The sequence below is a fragment of the Phaenicophaeus curvirostris genome, chromosome 24 (assembly GCF_032191515.1).
Source record: "Phaenicophaeus curvirostris isolate KB17595 chromosome 24, BPBGC_Pcur_1.0, whole genome shotgun sequence".
NCBI classification, from domain to species: Eukaryota; Metazoa; Chordata; class Aves; order Cuculiformes; family Cuculidae; genus Phaenicophaeus; species Phaenicophaeus curvirostris.
Window position 1 is genome coordinate 7,198,243 of NC_091415.1, and position 22,833 is coordinate 7,221,075.

A 22,833-nucleotide genomic window follows, 5' to 3' on the forward strand; every position below is an offset into this window, starting at 1 on the left:
CAGTCCTCCCAGTAACATTGAGCTTCCAGGTAGTTGCCCTTCCTAGTCCTCCCAGTATCCAAGGTCTCTGAGGCACTCATGCTCCTCTCTGAGTCCTCCAAGCTGCAAGGGCTCCGAGGCACTTGTACCCCCCTCCCAGTCCTCCCAGTATCCAGGGTCTCCAAGGCACTTGTGCCCCCATCCCAGTAACAAGGGGACCTGAGACATCATGCAACCCTCCCAGTCCTCCCAGAGACGTTGATATTTGATGTGCTTGCACCTCCTAGTCCTCTCAGCAAGGAGCAGCTCCGAGGCACTCGTGCCCCAATCCCAGTCCTCCCAGTAACAAGGGGTCCTGAGAGATTGTGTACCCCTTCCAGTCCTCCCAGTAACATTGAGCTTCAAAGTGGTTGTGCCCCTCAGTCCTCCCAGTAATGAGGGGTTCTGAGGCACTGGTGCCCCCCTCCCAGTCCTCCCAGTAACAAGGATCTCCAAAGCAATTGTGTACGCCTCCCAGTAACGTTGAGCTTCAAGGTGGTTGCCCCTCCCAGTCCTCCCAGAATCCAGGAGCTCTCAGGCACTCGTACCCCCCCCCCCAAGTCCTCCCAGTAAGGAGGGGCTCTGAGGCACTTGTACCCCAATTCCAGTCCTCCCAGTACCCAGGGGCTCTGAGGCACTTGTGCCTCTCCTCGCAGTAGTGAGGGGGCCTGAGACACTGTGTACCCCTCCCAGTCCTTCCAGTAACATTGAGCTTCAAGGTGCTTGCCCCTCCCAGTCCTCCTAGTATCCAGAGGCTCTGAGGCACTCGTGCCCCTCTCCCAGTCTTCCCAGTAATAAGGGGCTCTGACACACTCCTGCCCCTCTCCCTAGTCCTCCCAGTATCAAAGGCACCATGAGTCACTTGTGCACCTCCCAGTCTTCCCAGTAGCGAGGGGCTCTGAGGCACCTGTGCCCCTCCAGTCTCCCTAGTCGTCCCAGTAATGAGAGGCTGCCCCATCCCTGGAGGGGTTCAAGGCCAGGTTGGATGGGGCTTGGAGCAACAGGATCCAGTGGGAGGTGTCCCTGCCCATGACAGGGGGTGGAACTGGATGGGCTCTGAGGTCCTTTCCAACCCAAACCATTCCATGATGCTATGAAATCCACATTTCTTCCGCTCTCCAGGCATGGTCAGGAGCTGACATTGTATATAACTCATGTTCCTGACTGTACCTTTCTCTCTCAGTGTTTCTTAACGTACGTTAAGAGCATTTTTTTCAGCAAAAAAAATATCTGATGATTGAAAAGAGTTTTGATCGTCCCAGAGAGGAAAGGCTGTTCCTTGACAGAAATGTTATTTCTAATTCATCTGTTTTTAAAACAATTAACAGGTATTCAGGGTAGGTCATGCAGCCCAATCGTGGTGCCGACGGCCTTACAGACATCTTCAGTCCCTGAAATCATATTTTCCTTGGAAAATGCCATTCATCGGTGTTACTTGAGAACTGTATCATAGAATCATGGAATAGTTTGGGTTAGAAGGGACCTCAAAACACATCCAGTTCTACCCCCTGCCATGGGCAGGGACACCTCCCACTGGATCAGGGGCTCCAAGCCCCATCCAACCTGGCCTTGAACACCTCCAGGGATGGGGCAGTCACCACTGCTCTGGGCAACCTGAGCCAGGGCCTCCCCACCCTCACAGGAAAACATTTCTTCCTAAGATCTGATCCCAATCTCCCCTCTTACAGCTGAAAAACTGTCCTCCCTCATCCCATCCCTGCACTCCCTGATCGAGAGCCCCTCTCCAGCTTTGCTGGAGCCCCTTTCTATACTGGAAGCTGCTCTGAGGTGCCCCTGGAGCCTTCTCTTCTCCAGGCGAGACAACACAAACTCTCTCAGCCTGTCCTTGTACAGGAGGTACTCTAGCCCTCTCATTATCTCTGGCCTCCTCTGGCCTCGCTCCAACAGATCTGCATCCTTCCTGTGCTGAGGACTCCAGAACTGGACACAAGGCTCCAGGTGGGTCTCACCAGGGCGGAGCAGAGGGGCAGAATCCCCTCCCTCCCTGCTGGTCCCACTGCTCTGGATGCAGCCCAGGACATGGGTGGTTTCTGGGCTGCGAGCGCACGTTGCCGGCTCATGTGGAGCTCCTCATCCATCAGTAAAACAGTATTATTTTTAAAAAGTAGAGGTCGATTTGGCTTGGAAAACATGGAAAATGGAAATTTTACCAGGATGTGACAAAAACAACATGAAGGCAGTTGTATCCCAGTCTATCTGGCATTTGGATCCAGCACACTCGCTCCCTCAGCGGACTGGGGAGAAAAAACCCTCCATCCAAAATGCTGAGGGATTACCTGCATGTCCACAAGAAAACTGGTGAGAGGCAGGAGTGGTGCTGCTCGCCAGTGACAGCAGTGACCCCGCTTGCTCCCGGCTTCATGACTGAGAAGCCTCTTGAGTGATGGCCTGGGGGGGGATGCCCATGGATGCTGATGGCTATGGGAGGGTCAGAGCAGCATCTTGTGGTTCTAGGGGCCCCAGATTAATTGTGCATTTGCTATGAGTGCATCCTCATCAGGTTTGCAGATGACATCAAGCTGAGAGGTGCGGTTGTCACACCAGAAGGATGGGATGTCATCCAGAGGGACCTGGACAGGCTGGAGAAGTGGGGGTGTGAGAACCTCATGAGATTCAACAAGGCAAAGTGCAAGGCCCTACACCAGGGTTGGGGCAATCCCCGATTTCCATCCAGGCTGGGGGATGATGTGATTGAGAGCTGCCCTGCAGAGAACGACTTGGGGTGCTGGTTGATGAGAAGCCCAACAGGAGCTGGCAACGTGCACTCACAGCCCAGAAACCAGCCGTGTCCTGGGCTGGATCCAAAGTAGCGTGGCCAGCAGGGCGAGGGAGGGGATTCTGCCCCACTCTGGTGAGACCCCACCTGGAGCCTTGTGTCATGTTCTGGAATCCCCAATGTAAGAAGGAGATGGAACTGTTGAAACAGGTCCAGAGGAGACCACGAAGGTGATCTGAGGGCTGGAGAACCGCTGCTATGAGTAGAACATCTATGCTATTCTGAGAGATTTGGGGTTGTTCAGCCTGGAAAAAGCTCTGGGGAGACCTTAGAGCAGCTTCCAGTACTGAAAGGAAAGCTGTGGAGGGGCTTTTTACATGGGCATGGAGGAAACCGCTCCTTGAATCCTGTGTTCAGTTCTGGCCCCTCACCACAAGAAGGATGTTGAGGCTCTGGAGCGAGTCCAGAGAAGAGCAACAAAGCTGGTGAGGGGGCTGGAGAACAGGCCTGATGAGGAACGGCTGAGAGAGCTGGGGGTGTTTAGGCTGGAGAAGAGGAGGCTGAGGGGAGACCTCATTGCTCTCTACAACTACCTGAAAGGAGGTTGTGGAGAGGAGGGAGCTGGGCTCTTCTCCCAAGTGACAGGGGACAGGATGAGAGGGAATGGCCTCAAGCTCCACCAGGGGAGGGTCAGGCTGGACATCAGAAAAAAAATTTTCATGGAAAGGGTCATTGGGCACTGGCAGAGGCTGCCCAGGGAGGGGGTTGAGTCACCTTCCCTGGAGGGGTTTAAGGGACGGGTGGGTGAGGTGCTGAGGGACATGGTTTAGTGATTGCTGGGGATGGTTGGACTCGATGATCTGGTGGGTCTTTTCCAACCTGGTGATTCTATGATTCTATGAAAGAGGGAGAATGACTTTAAATTGGAGGGGGGAGATTTAGATTAGACATCAGGAAGAAATTCTTCCTGATGAGGGTGGGGAGGCATTTGCCCCCTAGAGAGTTCTCTGCTCCCTTAGGGGGATTCCTGCCCCTCCCCGGTTACTGTGTCACCCAAGGTGGTTTCTTGCTGTCCCTCTGAGTTCTTCGCTGCCCGGGTGGGGATTCCCGACCCCTCTCCGAGTTTTCCGTCGCCCAAGGGGTGTTCTTGCCCCTCAAGAGAGTTCTCTGCCCCCGCCCCAAGCTTTCTGCCCCTCCCAGGGGGGTTCGTGCCCTCCACACCAAGGTTCCTGTCCCCCAAGGGGGTTCCTGTCCCCTAGGTGCTGCCCTGCCCCCCGGCCCCCCCCGGGCGTGGCCAGGTGGGGGCGTGGCCAACGCGGCGGGGGGCGTGGCCAGGGGGGACAGGGCGTGGCCGGTGGGCGTGGCCAGGCGGGGACGGTGACGCAGTGGGCGGGGCCGGGCGGCAGCGGCGGCTTCCAGCGGCTTCGGCGGGCGGTGAGTGCGGGCGGGGCCGGGCGGGGGGCGCCCGGGAGGGGATGCTCGGCCTCCCCCGGGGCTGCACTCGAGGGGTCTGCCCGCCTGGCCTCCCCCTAAGGATGCTCTGCTCCCCCCAAGGATGTGCTGCTCCCCCCCAAGGATATGCTGCTCGCCCCCAAGGATGCTCTGCTCCCCCCCGGCGATGCTCTGCTCCCCCCCAGTGATGCTCTGCTCCCCCCCGGCGATGCTCTGCTCCCCCCGCCCAGGATGCTCTGCTCCCCCCAGGGATGCTCTCTTCCCCCCGTGGGGCTGGACTCCGAGGGCTCTGCCCTTTTTGCCTCCCCACCGAGGATGCTCTGCGCCCCCAAGGATGCTCTGCTCCTCCTAGGGATGCTTTGCTACCCCCAGTGATGCTTTATTCCCCGTGGGGGGTTGTGGGGGGGGGCTGGACTGGAGGGGCTCTGCCCTTTTTGCTGCCCACAAGGATGCTCTGCTCCCCCCATGGGCTGGACTCAAGGTATCTGCCCTTTCTGCCTCCTCCCGGCGATGCTCTGCTGCCCCCGGGATGCTCTGCTCCCTCTAAGGATGCTTCGCTGCCCCCAAAGGATGCTCCGTTCCCCCGTGGGGCTGGGCCAGTGTGGCTTTGCGCCCCGTTGCTCCCGGGTGGGGCCGGGCTGGGGATGCTCAGCTCCCTGGGAGCAGGTTGCTCGGTCCGGGGGTGCTTTGTCTCCCTCCCTGTTCCCCCTTGGAGGTGGTATCTGAGTTGGGAGGGGGTGGTGATGAGCTATCTAGTTTGCCTTGGGTTGGGTCTGAGCTGGGAGGTGTCATCCTTACCCCCGGATTGGGTTGTGGGGGATATGCTGGCATCTGAGCCGGGGGGCTGCTTTGCACCCCACATCGCTGTCCCCAGGCTGGGGGCTGCGCCTGAGCAGTGGGTGTGCTGCCCCATCCCCGCAGTGTGTGGGGGCAGGAGAGGTGAAGGGGAGGCACATTCACCGCCTGGAGGCTGCATGCTGGGGGCGGGGTGGGCAGCGACTCCTGTGACCCAGGAGTGGGGAGGGACATTCATTGATTTTCAGGGGCTTTGTGTCCCTGGCAGCCCCCGAATATGGTCCCGAGCTGCCCCTTTTCACCCTCCCTGCCCCACGCTTCCAGCTGATTCTGAGGGGAGGGCGGGCATCCTGGTGAGACTGGTCCTACCATGGACTTCTCCTGCTGCTCTGATTTTTCCCATTGCCACATCCTCCTGCCTCCCTCCGTACTGTCTACAGCCCGCAAGCATCCGCCCAGCACCGAGCTCTGGGCTGGATCAGTCCCATGAGCATCCACCCTATGAGCATCCATCCAGCACCGAGCTCTGGGCTGGATCAGCCCTGGTCAGCATCTGCCTGGCACCAAGCTCCAGGTTGGACCGGCTCATGGGGATGCTCCCTGGGCAGATCGTTGTGGGGCTGGTTCAGGTCGGAGGTTGGCACTGGACAGATGCCCACCAAGCTGGTCCAGCCTGGATGTTGGCACTGGGTGGATGCCCACTGTGCTCAGGGCTGGACCAGGCCAGTGAGCATCTGTCCAGCTTGGCCAGCTCCAGCTGTGCTCACATTGGTTCCCATCCTCTGTCTGCTGGTGCCATCTAGTCACAGCCTCATAAGCTGGGTCCAGACACCATTATTTTCTCCTGAATAACACCAGCCCTTTAAGGACTCCTTTATCCTCTAAATTGCATCATTATAACAGCAATTGGCTTAGGAGGCTGGGTTTTGTTAAAGCTCTGCAAAACCTTGTGGGGATGCCCTGGTTTTGGCCAAGTCAGGGTTGGCAAACCATTCATTTAAGCTCGTTTGCCACCATCTGCTCAAACGCTGGAATGAGGTTCTCCTGGTGGGTTTGACACCACCAGGCCACTTTGCAATTGCAAGCTGACACAGAGGCAAGGTGTGAGCTGGTGTTTGGTTCCTGGATGAAAGTGTCCGTGTGGTTCGGGAGATTCTTGGTTGCAGTGCTGCCAGGGCTTTAGAGGAGGTGGAAAGTTGGTGTTGTCTTAGCTCTGATGGCCTGAAAGTCTTGAGTGTCTGTACCGTTGAAGATATGCTGCTCCCTGCGTGGTGTCTCAGGGCGATGCTGGTTGGGAAACAGGATTGATCTCTGGGGAATTCCCTGGAGATTTGTCAGGGATCCACCAGCACAAGTCACTGGTGCTGTCCCACGATGCCCAGAGGTGCTCAGGTTTGTGGATGACTCACTGGCTTTGGTGTAGGCTCCTCCTGACATCCCTTTACCAGGAGACAGACTGGAGGTTGTCCAGGACCATTATTACCAGCAGGAGGGTAGGGGGGAGCCACCATCTGGGAGGTTCCTGAGACACAGGGGGTGAGACTAAGGGATGAGATTTCCTGAGGTGGTCACCTCAGCTGTGGTTTGGCAGTTGAGGGACTAAAAGACTCATCCGTCTCTGTGTAGCTTTGTGGCTTTGTGGTGAGGGCAAGCGGGTTTCACTCTGGACCTGTGGCTTGGTCCCCTCAGTGCTCACCAGCAGGTGAAATGCAGATGCTGCCTGTCTCAAGTGTCTCAAAGGTGCTGGGAGTAAAAACCACCCTGAAAACCTCCCTGTCTGTATGTTTTGAGGGCTCTTTTTGCAAGCCTCACTCTTTCAAGCAGCCCCTGCTTGGGTGCAGGGGGATGGAGACAGGGATGAGGCTGGTGCTGTGAGGAGGAGGAGGCTGAGCGAGTGTGAGTTGGGTGGGTGATGGTGTTGTAGTTTGCTGGGTGGGGAGATCCTGGACGTGAATCAGTGCCTGGGAAGAGCTCGGCATGGTGTAGGAGGTGGAGGTTGGTGCTGAAGCTGGGGCAGGCAGCCCTGGAACATCAGAGGATGCTGAACCCAAACTGGGACCCAACTGGAAATGCTCCCAGAGGTCTCCACTCTCTGGGGACAAGGAGAAACTTTGACACGAGTGTCTGTCCACTGCCTGGGTGGTGCCATTTCATATTTTCTATCAAAGCAGGAAGGTCCTGGATTCTTTAGCAAATCCTGAAACTTTATTATACAATTAATTTATTCCTAAAAATGCTTTATTGAGTCTGGGGTTTCCCAGACAATTCCCAAACGTGAGCTGGGAGGTCTCTGGGCTGTTAATGGATCCTTCACCTGACTTTCTTCCCTGTGAGGTATTAAAAATGGTAACAACCACCCCATGTTACAGATGCTTTCTGTGAAATGTTGAACACCACGTGATGGTCAGAAGGGACCCAGGGTGAGGGCTCTGGTCTGGGCTCTGCAGGTGGGTCCAAGCCCTGATCAGGCTCCTGAGGGACATGGCTGGGATTTCCAGGGCTGAAAGGGCTTATCTGTGAGCAAACGATGCCGAAAGGCTTGGAGGTGGGTGCACGTGTGGGTGTGCTCACACGAGCTGGCATTTGGGAGAGAGGAAGGGAAAATATCACATGGAACAACTGCAGCATTGGGGGGCAGGTCTGTGTTTGGGCCCATCTGGAGCAGGAGTAGGGAAAAATGATTCAAGACCCTTTGCTGATAAAAAAAAAAGGGTTGTGCTGATATGATTGGATTTTACTTCTGTTTGCGCTGTATTCAAGCAGGTGGAGACATCATAAAGCCCTCTGTTTAATCTGCATGGTGAGGGGAACCTAAGGGATGAAGTGGGTGTTTAATGGCTTTAAATTGAAAGGGGGAAGATTTAGACTAGGCATTAGAGCAAAATTCTTCATCATAAGGGTGGGGAGGCCGTGGCCCAGGTTGCCCAGAGCAGTGATGGCTGCCCCATCCCTGGAGGGGTTCAAGACCAGGCTGGATGGGGCTTGGAGCCCCTGATCCAGTGGGAGGTGTCCCTGTCCACGGCAGGGGAGCGGAACTGGATGGGCTTTGAGGTCCCTTATAACCCAAACCATTCCATGATTCTATGATCTCTGTAGTGCAAAGCCATGGATGGAGCAGCCCTGCCTGCCCTCAGCCCTTGAGCAGTGCAGCGATTCCCATCCCACAGCAGGGGTGTGGAGGGATCTTGGAGCTGGATGCCAAACCTTCTCCAAGAGCCAGGGCCGAAAGCTGCTGGCCAGGATGTGCTGACCCTGTGTCCTCTGAGTTGCCCTTCCTTTCTTGAATCTGCACCCTAGTGTTTGAAATCAGCTCACGGGTCGCTGTCTCCAGCACTGTAATCCTGCAGGGCTGACAAGGGTGGAATTTATCTGAAATGCAGATTCTTTTTTTTTTTTTCAGCTCCATGGTTTTCAGTTTCTGCCACACTTCTCTTCACAAGCACGAGGAGATACTGGCTGGGTGGCTGCCTTTAATTGCATCCAATAAAAAAAAAAGGAGAAGAAAACAAGTGGCAGATGAGAGCTCATTTCCCCCATCCTCCTGTCCTTTGCAAGCGATTTCCAGGAGAGGGCAGTTCCTAGGGTTTTTTCATGCTCGTGCATGATGCCTTTCTCCCTGCTCCGAGCCAGCGATGCTGGTGGTCACTGTCACTGGAAAATGCTGGGGCTTGGTCCCAGCTCCTCCACAGGGAGGTGAGATGGTGACAGCGTATGGCCGATTTCTTTAAATAGCGAGTGCTGTGGATGTGCAGCAGGGAGGGATGCTCCTCCTGCCTGGACTCTCTATCCAGCCTCCCAGAGAGGAAAGGATCCCTCACCAGGGCAGGAACGCATTGGAGAGGAAGGCCCCCCTCCCAAAATCACTGCCCACCCAGCAGGCACATTCATAGAATCATAGAATAATGCAATGGTTTGGGTTTGAAGGGACCTCAAAGCCCATCCAGCTCCACCCCTGCCATGGGCAGGGACACCTCCCACTGGATCAGGGGCTCCAAGCCCCATCCAGCCTGGCCTTGAACACCTCCAGGGATGGGGCAGACACCACTGCTCTGGGCAACCTGGACCAGAGCCTCCCCACCCTCATCATGAAGATTTTCTTCCTAATGTACAATCTAAATCTTCCTCCCTCTGATTTAGAGCTGTTCCCTCTTGTCCTGTCACTCCAGGACCTTGTAAATAGCCCCTCCCCAGATTTCCTGGAGCCCTTTCAGCACTGGAAGCTGCCTTAAGGTCTCCCTAGAGCCTTCTCTTCTCCAGGCTGAACAACCCCAACTCTCTCAGCTCTCATTTCCACCCTTTCTTTGTAGCAATGATTTCTCTCTATGATTGCAGATGGGTTTTACCTTCCCAGTGAGCATCGTTCGCGATGCGGCTGATGCGCTGGGACAGAAGAAATCAGCTGCTGGGGGGCTGGCAGCCGCGTGGTACCCTGGGGGTTTGAAAGCCAAGTGTTTGGAGCTGGGCTGTGCGTTGGATGGCCAGAGCCTGGGGAAAGGGGATTGTTCAGCCTCACTGTCAGCACAACACTCAACTTTCTGGAAATCTTGTTAGTACAGGGTGTCTGTAAATGGATCCTGCCAGAGCCTGGCCTTTCTGGCTTCCAAAACCAGGCAGGGTGTTTATAGCCTTGCTGTGGCATGAACACAGGTGTCATAAACCTGATCCTACTGCCTTTCCCGTGCAGAAACTCATGGTGCCAGGGGCTGTGGGCAGGAGGGGGTAGGATGGGCTCGTACAAAGTTTACAGCCTCAATAATCCAGTTAATCTGCCCTGTAATTCAGTGCCTGGCAGCTGTACTAGCAAGATCTTGGCCTCTTTCTAGCATCACCCCCAAACTGGCTTGCAGGAAGAAGTTAAAAGGGGTGCAGAGGTTATTTTTGGCTGTGGCTGATTTATTCGCACACTGATCAGCCAGGAGAGGAAGTTATTCTGGTCCCAAACTGTCCCACATAGCACACAAGTACCTTGTGCGAGTGTGATTTCTCCAGGCAAGGTTGTGAGATGACATTATCGTTTTGGGGAAAGAACTCTCATAACGCACCTTGATGGCTCATTGCTCTGTTTTCCGCTTGGAGAGCTCCAGGCAGGCAGGAGCCCCACAGCCAGGGAATACAGGCTCTGTGTTCTCCTGTCCTTGGTTTGTGGGGCAAAGACCTGAGCTTTGTGGCCCTGGGGTGGTGGAGAGCATCACACCTTGAAATTCCTGCTCCATCCGAGGGAGCAACCAGCTAGATTGTGGGTCATGCCAGCAGGGCTAGGGAGGTGATTCTGCCCCTCCGCTCTGCTCTTGTGAGCCTCCAGCTGGAGTTCTGCATCTAGGTCTGGAATCACCAACATAAGAAGACCATGGATCTGTTGGAGTGACTCCAGAGGCCACAGAGATGATCTGAGGGCTGGAGCACCTCTGCTGTGAGGACAGGCTGAGAGAGTTGGGGTTGTTCAGCCTAGAGAAGAGAAGGCTCTGGGGAGACCTTAGAGCAGCTTCCAGTACTGAAAGGGGCTCCAGGAAAGCTGGGGAGGGGCTTTTTACAAGGGCCTGGAATGACAGGACAAGAGGAAACGGCTCTAAATCGGAGGGGGGGAGATTTAGATTGTACATTAAGAAGGAATTCTTCACGATGAGGGTGATGAGGCCCTGGCCCAGGTTGCCCAGAGCAGTGGTGGCTGCCCCATCCCTGGAGGGGTTCAAGGCCAGGTTGGATGGGGCTTGGAGACCCTGGTCCAGTGGGAGGTGTCCCTGCCCATGGCAGGAGGTAGAACTGGATGGGCTTTGAAGTCCTTCTAACCCAAACCGTTCTGTGATTCTCTCTGGGTGAGATGTGAGTTTGGGGAGTGCAGGGTGGTGTTCCCAGGCTCATTTGGGCATGGCTTCTTCTCAGGTCTTGGGAAGTGCTGTGATGTCTTGGCTGGTTTTTCTGCAGGAGGAGGTAGCTGTGATGCTGCTGAACATCTCCCTGTGTTTGATTTCCCTGGCATGCTGTGAAGCTCGGCTCCCGGCTCTAGGGCAGGGGTGCTGGGAATGAACTGTCAGAGTGGCACAGCCAAATCCTGCTTTTCTCCTGTGTCTATACAGGAATTTTTTTCTGTGGAGCTTTCCAGTGTCGCTGCGGCTTGTTTCTGGCCTGAGCTAGTGGGGGTCAGCCAGGGTGGACACCACCAGGACATGGTGCTGTTGGTGCCTTTGCCATCCCATTATGTGTTTCCCACCCCAAATGGGTATGGCATCACCATCAGCTGCATCCCTCTGCAGAGGTGCTGCTTGCAGTGGAGATCCCAGCCCCCTGCCACCCTCATAGTTGCTGTGGAGCTGGGGTGGTAGTGATGTCCAACCATGGACGCAGTGCTGGTGTGGAGGCAGGGGAATGTGATCCCTGCATCCCCTGCAGTGAGGAGGCAGGCAGGACCAGGTCTGCATGGTGAAATCAAATGAGTATTTGAGCCAAGGCAGGCTGGGGCAGATTGCGGGAGGCTTTGTGGGGCAGAGGGGCTGTGAACCCAAGCCTTTGAAGGACCTGTGGAGGTGCTGAGCAAACCAATGCTGGCTGCTGCTTTGCCGTTGAGAAAACCTGGTTGTGCAGGACAGCAATGGGTGGAAGTCCTGGAGATTCCCATCTACCTGCTACAGCCGCCATTTCCCCTAGCATCACAGCCCCTGGATGCCCATGAGCTTCCTAGGGATGCAGAGGACAGAGTGGAATCTCTAAGGTCACTGTCAGCATGCCTCAGAGAGATGCCTCCTTGAACCCTTCTAGGGGCTTGCACTCTCCAGTCACCCTGTGCAGAATCACATGACTTAAATCATTTTGATCCATTAAGTGTTTAATTGCAGCCAGAAGGCTCATCTGTTCTGATCCGAGCTGGCTTTTCCTCAAGCCCAAATCCAGCAAAGGTTTGTTTTGCTGATCTTACCTGTCTTGTATCCAGGTGTGCCACCCAGAGAGCAGCTGGTGTTTGATGGAGAGAGACTTCTCTTTCATCATTCCCAGCATCAAAACCTGGATGACAGGCATTTGTTTATTGCCAACAATTTGGGCTGCCATATTAAAAAGAGAGCATTTTGCTCTCCCTTTTGATTCCAGTTAATTTAATTACAAGACTTTTGCACTGCCCGTTTTTGGAGATGGCAATCAGAGCATCTCTGCATGCAGAAATGGCTTGCATTTTGCATGACCTTTGTGTTTACACATGTATAAAGAAATGTTGTCTCTTCAAATGAGGTTGCAGTAAGCCCCAGCATTGCTGATCGCTGCATGGCTCTTCGTGAGGCCTGGTGTCGCTTTCAAGTCACACATCGTCAATACATCTAATTCAAACTGCCCTGCAGCAAATGGCATCAGCCTGCACTTTGAGATCTCTCCCACACGTCCTCCCAATGCCTAAAAATACCGGTGTTTTAATTCTCAAATGACTTGGCTATTGTACAGCCACTGTTTCTTATTTAAATCTTTCTGCATGGCTTGGTGCAGGACATCTTTTAACACTCAAAGAGTGAAATTCTGCTCCTGAGATCACAGAACCATAGAATTATGGAATGGTTTGGGATGGAAGGGACATCAAAGCTCATCCAGTTCCACCCCTGCCATGGGCAGGGACACCTCCCACTGGATCAGGGGCTCAAAGCCCCATCCAACCTGGCCTTGAACCCCTCCAGGGATGGGGCAGCCCCCACTGCTCTGGGCAACCTGGGCCAGGGCCTCCCCACCCTCATTGTGAAGAATTTCTTCCTAATGTCTACTCTAAACCTTCCCCCTTCCAACTGAAAGCCGTTCCCTTCATCCCATCGCTACAAGCTCTTGCAGAAAGTCCCTCCCCAGCTTTCCCGTATGCCCAGTCTTTAAGTAACGCAACGGCTGGGTCTTTAAGATCTGGTCCTTAACTAACGCAGAGGCTGGGTCGATCTTTGGATTAAACAAACATTTATTACTCTAACTCTCCATGCTGCAAAGTGTATTCGTCATGGATATTCAGGGAAGGAGGGTGTAAGAGAAGAAACTCATCTCTGATGTGGCATCAGGCAAAATAGTCCCCAAAACTCATCCTTTCACCAAAGAGGTGGACCCTCAATCAAAGAAAATGCTGTCATTGCTGGGTACCTTCTCAGGGAAGGGTTGGCAGTGGCCCGCAAGAATATTTCCCATCTCAGGACTGAGTATGGGAAAGGCACTTCCAAACTCCCTTCCAGCCCATCGCGGGAGCCCTTCCAGCCACTGGGTTGTCCCCGTAGTGCGCAGAGAGGTCAACAGCCCATTTGACCAATGGTACCGACAGGGATGCTCTTGTTTCCAAATAGCTGCATGTTTTGGAAGCTATTGGAAAAGGCAGGATACTGTGCTCACGCCTTGTTTGTCCCGTGCGTCTGTTCCTTCTCTGTGCAGTAAAGGTGTTGTTTACATTTCTGTGTCTGGCCTTGAGAGGTGCAATACAGGGAAGGGTTTTGCTTTGATTTGAGCAGCCAGGTCTCTATAATCTGGAATCAGAGTGGTTTGAGTTGTATGGGGCCAAGGTCATTCAGATCAACGCCCCTGCAGGAGCAGGGACATCTTAAACCAGATCAGGTTGCTCAAAGCCCCATCCAACCTGGCCTTGAACACCTCCAGGGTTGGGGCAGCCTGGGCCAGGGCCTCCCCACACTCACAGGAAAAGATTTCTTACATCCAATCTGAATCTCCCCTCTTTTAATTTAAAGCCATTACCCCTTGTCCTGTCCCTGCAGGCCCTGCAAAAAAAGTCTGTGCCCATCTTCTTAGCAACCTCTTTCAGTACTGGAAGCTTCTCTAAGCTCTTCTCAGAGGCTTCTCTTCTCCAGGCTGAACAACCCCAACTCTTGCAGCCTTTCCTCTTATGGGAGGTGCTCCAGCCCTTGAATCATCTCTGTGGCCTCCTCCGGACTCACTCCAACAGATCCATGTCCTTCCTATGCTGAGGGCTCCAGAGCTGAACACAGGGCTCCAGCTGGGGCCTCACGAGAATGGACCAGTGGGGCAGAATCATCTCCTTCCCCCAGGACACCGTTGGCTTCCTGGGCTGTGAGTGCAGGTTGCTTTTCATCCATCAGTACCCCCAAGCCCATATCCATAGGGCTGCTCTCAATCCTTTGTCCCCCAGCCTGATTAATGGGTGAATGCAGAGGACATGCTGGTGTTTTCAGTTCATACAGGGCACTGGACAGACTGGTGTGTTCGGCAGGTTCAAGCAGGCTTTTCTCCAGCAGATTTCAGCCTCTTGACCTTTATGGCAGGGCAGGGAGAGCTCGTCAGTTGGTCTATGAATGAAGCCAAGGTCTAATGTCATGTGCTGTGATCTTGAAGTGAAGCAGCAACCTGGTTTACTGGCTTTGTGGCATTGACCAGGGGATTTTGGCACAGTGCTGGGTGCGATGGATGTGAAAATTGAAGTTCAGCGCACCTGGGAGGTGCTGAGTCTATAAAACATGAATGATGTTCCAAGTAGGTGTGTTTCTTTAGGAGACTTTGGATTGAAGGTATTTGGATTTTCTTTTTTCCATCTATGTGCAGTGAACCCAGACACTGCTGGGGGTGGTGGTTTCTGAGCTGTAAATGTATATTTTAGAGGATGAAAAGGTGAGGAAACCAGCCACCAACCCCATGGAGCTGACAGACACAGGCTGCTTGGTTTTCTCCTCTTTCGACTTCAAATAGGAGGAAATCCAGCCACTGAAGATGCCAGGGAGGTGCTGCACTGCCCCGGGGTGGGGACCAGTGTAGTGACCCAGGAAGAGCCACTCTGGTCTGTGAAACCAAGTTGTGACATGTCCTTCATCACACGGTCTAGCCTTGTGTGCCTTAAAAAAGCCAAAAACCTGTTGCATGGGAGGAAGGGTCTTCCCAGGCTGCTGCCTTCACCCTGAATTTTGTTTCCCTCTTTGCTTCAGGGCAGGTGAGTACACAAGGAGCCCAACCATGGCTCAGCACTCGAGGAGTTGCTGGCGAGCTAGAGGTTTGCCTGAGCTCATTCTCCTAAAATCATGAGATGATGCGGGACTTAGCCCCAAATGGTTGGGAGGTGCTTATGAGCAGCCGGGTCAACTGGGCCCTGGGGCAGCTGGACTATAGAATCATAGAATAGCTTGGGTTGGAAGGGACCTTAAAGCCCATCCAGTTCCACCCCTGCCATGGACAGGGACACCTCCCACTGGATGAGGGGCTCAAAGCCCCTTCATGGTCTCCTTTTGCCCTTCTCCACCCTCGTTGGCTTAGGCTGAGGCTGATCAGCTTTGAGGCAACTTTGGTGGTACCCAAAGCTTCTGTAAATTGGTGAGGACTCGCAGCTACAGGATGGGTGCAATAACACCAGTAACCAGCACAGGCTGAACTGGTGATGGTGGAAGGATGCTGCTAAGGAGGTGATGGTGGCCACTGTTACAGCTTTATTGCCTCTGTATCTTCTTCTGAAGATGATGGGCTGGGTTTGAAAGAGTCCAGCCTTGGTGCAGTCGTGGCTCCCAGCTCCCTGCCAGCCTCGACCATGCTCTGGCAGGGAAATGTGTTCAGTTTGGTTCTCACTTCTTGTTGTTTTCCGAAGAATGAATATTGTCAGATTCAGAGCTCCTCTGGCCGTATTTTGTGCATGTAAATGTGGAGCCAAAGGCTGGGCACGTGTCTGCTTCCGCAGACAGCAGGGTGGGAGCCGTGTATGTGCACGCTGAGGGGGAGGTTTGGAGGGACAGGATCTGCAAATGCAGCTCATGGATGCCGGGGAAGTGGTGGGGAGAGATGCCGAGAGGAGAGGCTGCTGCAGGGAGTCTGAGTCGCTCCTGCCTGCAAAACTCATTGCGCCGCTGCTTACGCCGGAGAGGCAGAATGGCTGGGGAGGGCCAGCTCGTCCCCGCGCTGCAAGAAGGAAAGCGGCTTTGTGGGAACAGGGAGGGGGCTTTGTGTCAGCACTGGAAAAGCAAGAGCGGCGTGACATCAGCTCAACCTCCTGGGCTGCGATGGAGCTGCCTTTGCTCTGGAGCGGGAGGCAGCAAGGCCTGCAATGCTGCATGACACTGGTACAGCCCAGACGCTCCTCTCCGCGGCCGCCACCACCGCAGCCTGAAAGAGCCAGGGCCTTGCGAGGCCACGCTTGCCTAACAGAGGCACCAACTGCTGCTGGCTACAACCCGTGGCCACGGCGCTGAGTGACCCTGGCTGTGGGTGCTCTGGCTCAGCTCCTCTGAAGGTGCGCTGGTCCCTGAGTGGGTCAGAGATGTGGATGCTCTGGCTCAGCTCCTCTGAAGGTGGGCTGGTCCCTGAGTGACCCTGGCTGTGGATGCTCTGGCTCAGCTCCTCTGAAGGTGGGCTGGTCCCTGGGTGTGTTGGAGATGTAGATGCTCTGGCTCAGCTCCTCTGAAGGTGCGCTGGTCTCTGGGTGGGTCAGAGATGTGGGTGTCCCCTCACAGGTGGTGCTCACAGGGATGCCAGAGGGACTGCTCTATTTGCTTTTCCGCACAGGTTTCTGTCAGATGGGCTCCCGGCCATGCTGATGGCACCACAAGTACCTTGAGAAGACGAGGCAGCATCCTTGCTCCTCTCCTCAGGCAGGCAGAACAGAGACACTGTGATGTGGGACAGTGGCAGCATAGCCCAGGGCTGGCAGGAGAGCAGGACGACCCTCTAGAAAGGATGCTTCAAAATACAGAGGAGTTTAACCCGGACTCCTTGGGGACTCGCTGGTCTGCAGTGGGGTGAGGCTCCCCTGGGACTGCCATTTCTAGCAGCCGCTGTCACCCTCCTCTCTAGCACGGCGGCTCAGCACCCCACATTTCTCACAGGTTGCCCCAAGCACACCCGCAGAAGTCAGCCCTCCACTGGAGGTGCCAGGATGGCTTTCAAGGGTGAGCCAAGCCATTCTCAGGTCCTCGGTCCATATCCTGCTTGTTCTCCAGCTGTTTGGCTTCCCTCCCCACATCCCTTTCCTCATCAGTCATTATTTCTCTCTAGGAGAAGGCTTTTTAATAACATCTGACATTTCAGCCGTTTTTGAGTAATTTCCTTTCTTCTACTCCAATTTTCTTCCTCCTCTTTATAACTCGAAGCCATTCTTTGTCCTCAGCCTGAGGGGAGGTGTCTGTTATCACCTCTGTTATCATATTCCAGGAGGTTTGATCGAGTTAATGAAAATCCTTCCCTCTTTCTCCTGTGTGTTGCTTCCAATCCCATCTTCTTTAGCCTGGTTCTTAAGGAAATGAAACTAAAGGGCTTGTGTCATCATGTGTTTTTCTCTCCCCCTACTCGCTCTTGAATGTGTTGGTCTCTTTGCAAATCTGATGAGGTGAAGCGTCTGGAATGCTTGAGGCGTTGTGATGGCTGGTGGGGAGGGCAGAGCCTGGTGATGCTCCAGTGCAAGGGGCCAGTGGTGGTGGAGCAGGCTGGGGCTCATTCCCAGAGAACTGGGCTGTGGATCCCACCAGGAGCATGAGGGGCACTGGGGCTGTATCCAGTACCTGAAGGGGGCTACAAAAAAGCTAGGGAGGGACTTTTTACAAGGGCATGGAGTGATAGGATGAGGGAGAATGGCTTTAAATTGAGGGAGGAAGATTTAGACTGGACACTAGGAAGAGATTCATCACGATGAGGGTGGGGAGGCCCAGGTTGCCCAGAGCAGTAGTGGCTGCCCCATCCCTGGAGCTGTTCAAGGCCAGGCTGATGGGGCTTTGAGCCCCTTGATCCAGAAAGAGATGTCCCTACCCATGGCAGGGGGTTGGAACTGGATGGGCTTTGAGGTCCTTTTCAACCCAAGCCATCCCATGAGTCTATGATGAGCTGGGATAACGGGCAGTATTGCCTGGCTGGTTTTGCTGCCTGCTGCTTTTCTTGGGTTCAGGAAGGGAATCAGAAGAGGAGAGTTGTCGTAGCCTCACAAATGGAGCATTAGTCTGGGTTTTGAGAGACCTGGATTGTGTTTTCAGCTGCAGACTCGTGCGTGGCTCTGCTAGAGGGCTCTTCCTGCAGCAGCAGGAGCTGCAGCTGGTTTCAGCTGATCTGCTCAAGTGTGAACTGTGGTGACAGAGGAGCCAGTGGAGATTTTCCACTGCTCTCTGTACTACAGCAGGGAGAGACGGTAGAGGTTTTCCAGTGGCTGCTGCAAAACTGGTTCCCTGGCAGTAGCACAGGGATTGTAACACTGCTGGTGAGGGAAATCGTAGGGGTCCTGGGAGAAGCACAGTGTGGGGCTGGTTGTTCAAGTGCGTTGATGATAAAGGACCAAAATGCGCCTTGGTGTGTCCTTGGAGCTCATCGCACTTTGCAACAAGGCGTGGGGTACCTCATGAGGGAATGGGGTGATGAGGGAAGTGATTGTGCCCTTGTACTCAGCACTGGTGAGGCCACACCTCACCTGGCTTCAGTTTTGGGCCCCTCACTACAAGAAGAACATTGAGGGGTTGAACAGCATCCAGAGAAGGGGAACAGAGGGAACGGAGCAGGTGAAGGGTCTGGAGAACAAGTGTTATGAGAGGCAGCTGAGGGACCTGGGGCTGTTTAGCCTGGAGAAGAGGAGGCTGAGGGGAGACCTCATCACTGTCTGCAACTGCCTGAAAGGAGGTTGTAGAGAGGTGAGACTTGGTCTCTTCTTGCAAGTGACAGACGATAGGATGACAGAGAATGGCCTCAAGCTGCACCAGGGCAGGTTCAGATTGGACATCAGGAAAAATGTCTTCACCGAAAGGGTTCTCAGGCACTGGCAGAGGCTGCCCAGGAAGGTGGTGGAGTCCCGGTCCCCATTCCTTGGGGGGATTTAAAAGACGGGTGGATGAGGTGCTCAGGGATCTGGTTTAGTAGTGGACAGCTATGGCTGGACTCGATGATCTCAAAGATGTTTTCCACTCTAGGGATTCTATGATTCTATGAGCACATCCCCTCCTTTCCCAGTGTAGCCTCGGGAGAGGAATCATGCCAGGCTGGCAAGGAGGGTTTGCTGAAGCCCTACAGCATGGAGATGCTCTGCCCAAGTCTTGCACTGGGGAACCAACCTGTCTGCTTGGCAATTTAGCTGGGGACTTCGCTTTGCTGTAGGTGAGTTACGACTCATTGACACCAAATCTTCTTGTAGAGCTGCACTCTAAAGGTTTCAGCCTCACTGTGCCATGTTCTTCACTTTGTATGTACATCTGTTATTTCTTTGGGGCAATCTGTTCTGCTGCTTTTGTCCTTCAGGCTTGGAGCCGTGTTGAACCTCACCATAGCCCCTGCCCTATGGTCCCACTGCCGGAGAAGGAGATGGTGCCGTGTCTTGTTCTCTGCCTGGTCCCACCAGGCACCTGCCTTCCCCTCTGCCCTATGGTCCTTCCTGGCATGGGAGGCTCTCTGGTAGCGCCAACCCTGCAGAGAGCACGAGGGCACTTGTAGCCTAGCAAAAGGTGAATTCCTCACCAGGTCCCCGTGGGCTTTCTTCTCCTTGGTAGGAAGAAGCCCATTAGGAGGGGTGCACAGCCATAGCTCTTACGGCCCAGCTCGTGGTGCATCCCTTTCACCTTGCTTGGCCTTTCCACCTCCTTGTGGTCTACTGGGTAAGAAGGCTTGATGGTGGGGAGAAAAGACCAACCTTGATGCCACTATGGCCATGCATGATGCAGATGTTTGGGGTATGTTTCGGAGTGAGATTTCTTAACCAGTTGTGAGACATGGATGAAGATAGGAGCATGGCTCATCAGTGGCCCCTGCTCAGCATATTGGTGCTTGTATGGTTTCTCTTTCTAGGAAGGGTTTTGGTTTTCCTTTGTTCTCTCTAGCCTGTCTTTTGATGGTGGTGAGATGGGCTCTCTAATTGAGGAGGTCCCAGCTGAATAATCCACTGAGGAAGCTGCTAATTTGAAGACATGTCTGTAATAATTAAATCATTATCTGTAGGGAAGTAGAGAACAGATACCCAAACGGTGCTAATTAAAATCCAAACCCAGGATGACTTGGGCCCTGGGCCAGAGCACAGCATAGTCTGTTGGGGATGTCTTCATGTGTAATTGCTTTTCAGAACATCAGTCCCACCACCAGAAAACCCATCTGTTCCCTCTCATGAGACCAAGATTGACCCAGAAGGCCTCTTTTCTTGTCCTGTCCCGTGTTCCCCTGACCAGACACAGCTAGATGGTGGCCATATGCTTCACAAAGGGCAGAGGAGATGATGAGGCCCAATCTGTGAGAGTATTTGGTTCTTGGGCCCCAGGAATTAGATTCCTCCATATCGCTGGAAGGTCCTTACCTTCTTACAGACCTCAGGCTTGGCCAATGGACTTTGGAAATCCCTTGAGATCTAGGAGCAAGGTGGGTTTATATCTATGCCTGCTCCATGCGTGGAATGATTTGGACCTACAAAGGTGCCACAGGGACCCAGTGCCTGAGAAAAAAGGTGGGTTTGGCTGCAGGGAGAGACGAGTCTTGTTCAAGTTGACTCCATGTCTGGGATGGGAGCACCCTGGAAAATATTTGTGTGCTGCATCACCTGTAAGGATACAGTGCATTGCTGGATATGAGCCCAACCCTTGACTTACCCTGGGGTGTCAGCTCTGAGCAGGTTCAGATAGGTGGAGGTGGCTCTGCTGAGCTGCAACATGGTGACCAGCAGCTGTGGTTGTGAGGTTGGAGAGGAGGCCAGCCAAGCCTGAAGTCCACCACGTCCCGCAGCAGGGCCAAGCTCTTTGCGAAGGATTTCAGGATGCTGGGTCCAGGGTGAATTCAACCCTTTTGAGCTCCTACCCTGGGTGGATTTCTGCATCAGGGAGGTGTTGCTGCTCTGTCTGCACAGACTGACGGTCCTAACGTGGGTGGTAGTAAGGTGAATCCCAGCAGCAAGCATCACTTCTGACAACTGGCCATGAATTATGGTATTTCAGCAGGGAAGGGCTTGCAGCCGTCCAAACCTTCCCAGAATTCGTTAAGATAAATCAGTGCATTTCCCTAGTGGAGACAAGGTCAGAGAGCTCTATCAGGTGTGCACGTCCCGAGCATCGCCTGGGTGAACACCCCTGCATCGGCTTGGCAGGTAAAGGTCATCTCAGGTGGGCTGGTGGCTGCAGGCAGCATCTGAGCTTGGGAAGGTGGAGGAGGGTACAGCATGGGAGCCACTTCTGCTCGGGTGAGCATCCCAACAACCCCTGACACATGTTGGTTTTTTTTCTCCTACATTGCCCTGGAGGGACTGCAGCATTGCAGCAGCACAGTGCTGGCACTGCGACGGTGATGTGGTGGGGTTGAACCATCCCTCAGCCAGTGCCGGTGGAGCTGTAGGATGGATTGTGGGATGCCCAGAGTCCAAAATTGTGCCATAAAGAAGCCAGGAGTTTAAAGCTGCCTGCAAAAATGGTCACCAAACCTTCTAAGCAAGCTTGGCTTGGCCTCTGTGCTTGCTCCCAGCTCTGTGTGCATCCTGTCAGCTCATGAGCTTTAATGTGCTGCTTGCTTTTACTATTAAAAGGGTGCACAATGTTGCTATCACCTTCTGCTTTGCTCTGGTCAGACCTCATCTAGAGCCCTGTGTCCAGTTCTGGAATACTCAACATAAGGATATGGAACTGCTGGAACTGGTTCAGTGGAGGCCACGGAGACGATCCAAGGGCTGGAGCACCTCTGCTGTGAGGACAGGCTGAGAGAGTTGGGGTTGCTCAGCCTGGAGAAGAGAAGGCTCTGGGGAGACCTTAGAGCAGCTTCCAGTGCTGAAAGGGGCTCCAGGAGGAACTTTTTATAAGGGCATGGAGTGATAGGAGGAGAGGGAATGGCTTTAAATTTGAAGGGGGAAGATTTCGATTAGACATTAGGAAGAAATTCTTCACGATGAGGATGGGGAGGCCCTGGCCCAGGTTGCCCAGAGCAGTGGTGGCTGCCCCATCCCTGGAGGTGTTCAAGGCCAGGTTGGATGGGGCTTGGAGCTCCTGATCTAGGGGGAGATGTCCCTTCCCATGGCAGGGGGTTGGAACTGGATGAACTTCAAGATCCCTTCCATCCCAAACCGTTCCATGATTCCATGATTCTATGGTTCTATGGCAACAGGCAGCAGATGTGTTGCCAACTTATTGGTTTTCCTGGTCACCATGCTTTTCAGTGCTTGCAGGAGCTCTGTTCAAATGGAGGCACCAGGATGAACCCCACCTCACCTGCATCTCTTCCAGCCTATTGTGCACAATTACCTACATTTAATTTCTTTAAAAGCTTGCTGAGTTGCAGATGTGGTTCATCCCTGTCCTGGTTAAGTCTCACATGGATCAGCCAAATCCTGCTCTCAGCTCCTCCTAGGGTGGTTCCAGTGATCATCCCTGGTGCCGTGGAGCTATCTGCCCCAACTCAGTGTGTGCAGAATCCCTTCACTAGATGGGACAGCAGCACAGTGCTGCACCAAGGGCTTTATGCCGATGAGTGTAACGGGGTGGATGCTTCTTGGACACCTTCTGGGAATAGCAGACATAAACACAGGCCAGGTTCAATGATGGCATGGTTGGGGCCACCACCTTTGAAGTCTTCTTGGGTGAGCTGGGCACAGCCATGAGACCTTGTGGAAAACCACAGTGGGAACAAGGGCAGAAACTCGTTGGGCTGTCGGTGCCAGGCTCTGCCCAGGGTGCGCTGGGTGCTGGCGGCAAGGACGCAGAGCTCACTGCATTAGCTGAGCTCCACAGAGCTGACATTTTAAGAGGGAATGAGTTGGAAATTGAGCTGAACTAATGCCCAGTGCTGCTTTTTGTGATGATAAAAGCTCCATTGAAAGCTCTGTTGACACAGAGAAGAGCTGCCACCCCATTGCAAACCATGGTGCTCCCCACACTTTGCGGAGCAGGTTTGTGTTCTGTCAAGCTGAAGCTTGTGCTGTTTTACCAAATCCCCTGAACCAGAGGAACAGAGCT

The 22,833-nt window shown here is 54.0% G+C and overlaps 1 protein-coding gene across 3 annotated transcripts in view; it reads left to right on the forward strand.

Moving 5' to 3' along the window:
• The first annotated feature begins 4,112 nt into the window (after positions 1 to 4,112).
• Positions 4,113 to 22,833, forward strand: part of PPFIA4 (PTPRF interacting protein alpha 4) — a 73,407-nt gene continuing 54,686 nt past the window's right edge. For all 3 annotated transcript variants that reach the window (XM_069875622.1, XM_069875623.1, XM_069875624.1), the window contains exon 1: positions 4,113 to 4,189. The gene's annotated coding sequence lies outside the window, so the exon portion shown is untranslated. The remainder of the gene's footprint in view (positions 4,190 to 22,833) is intronic.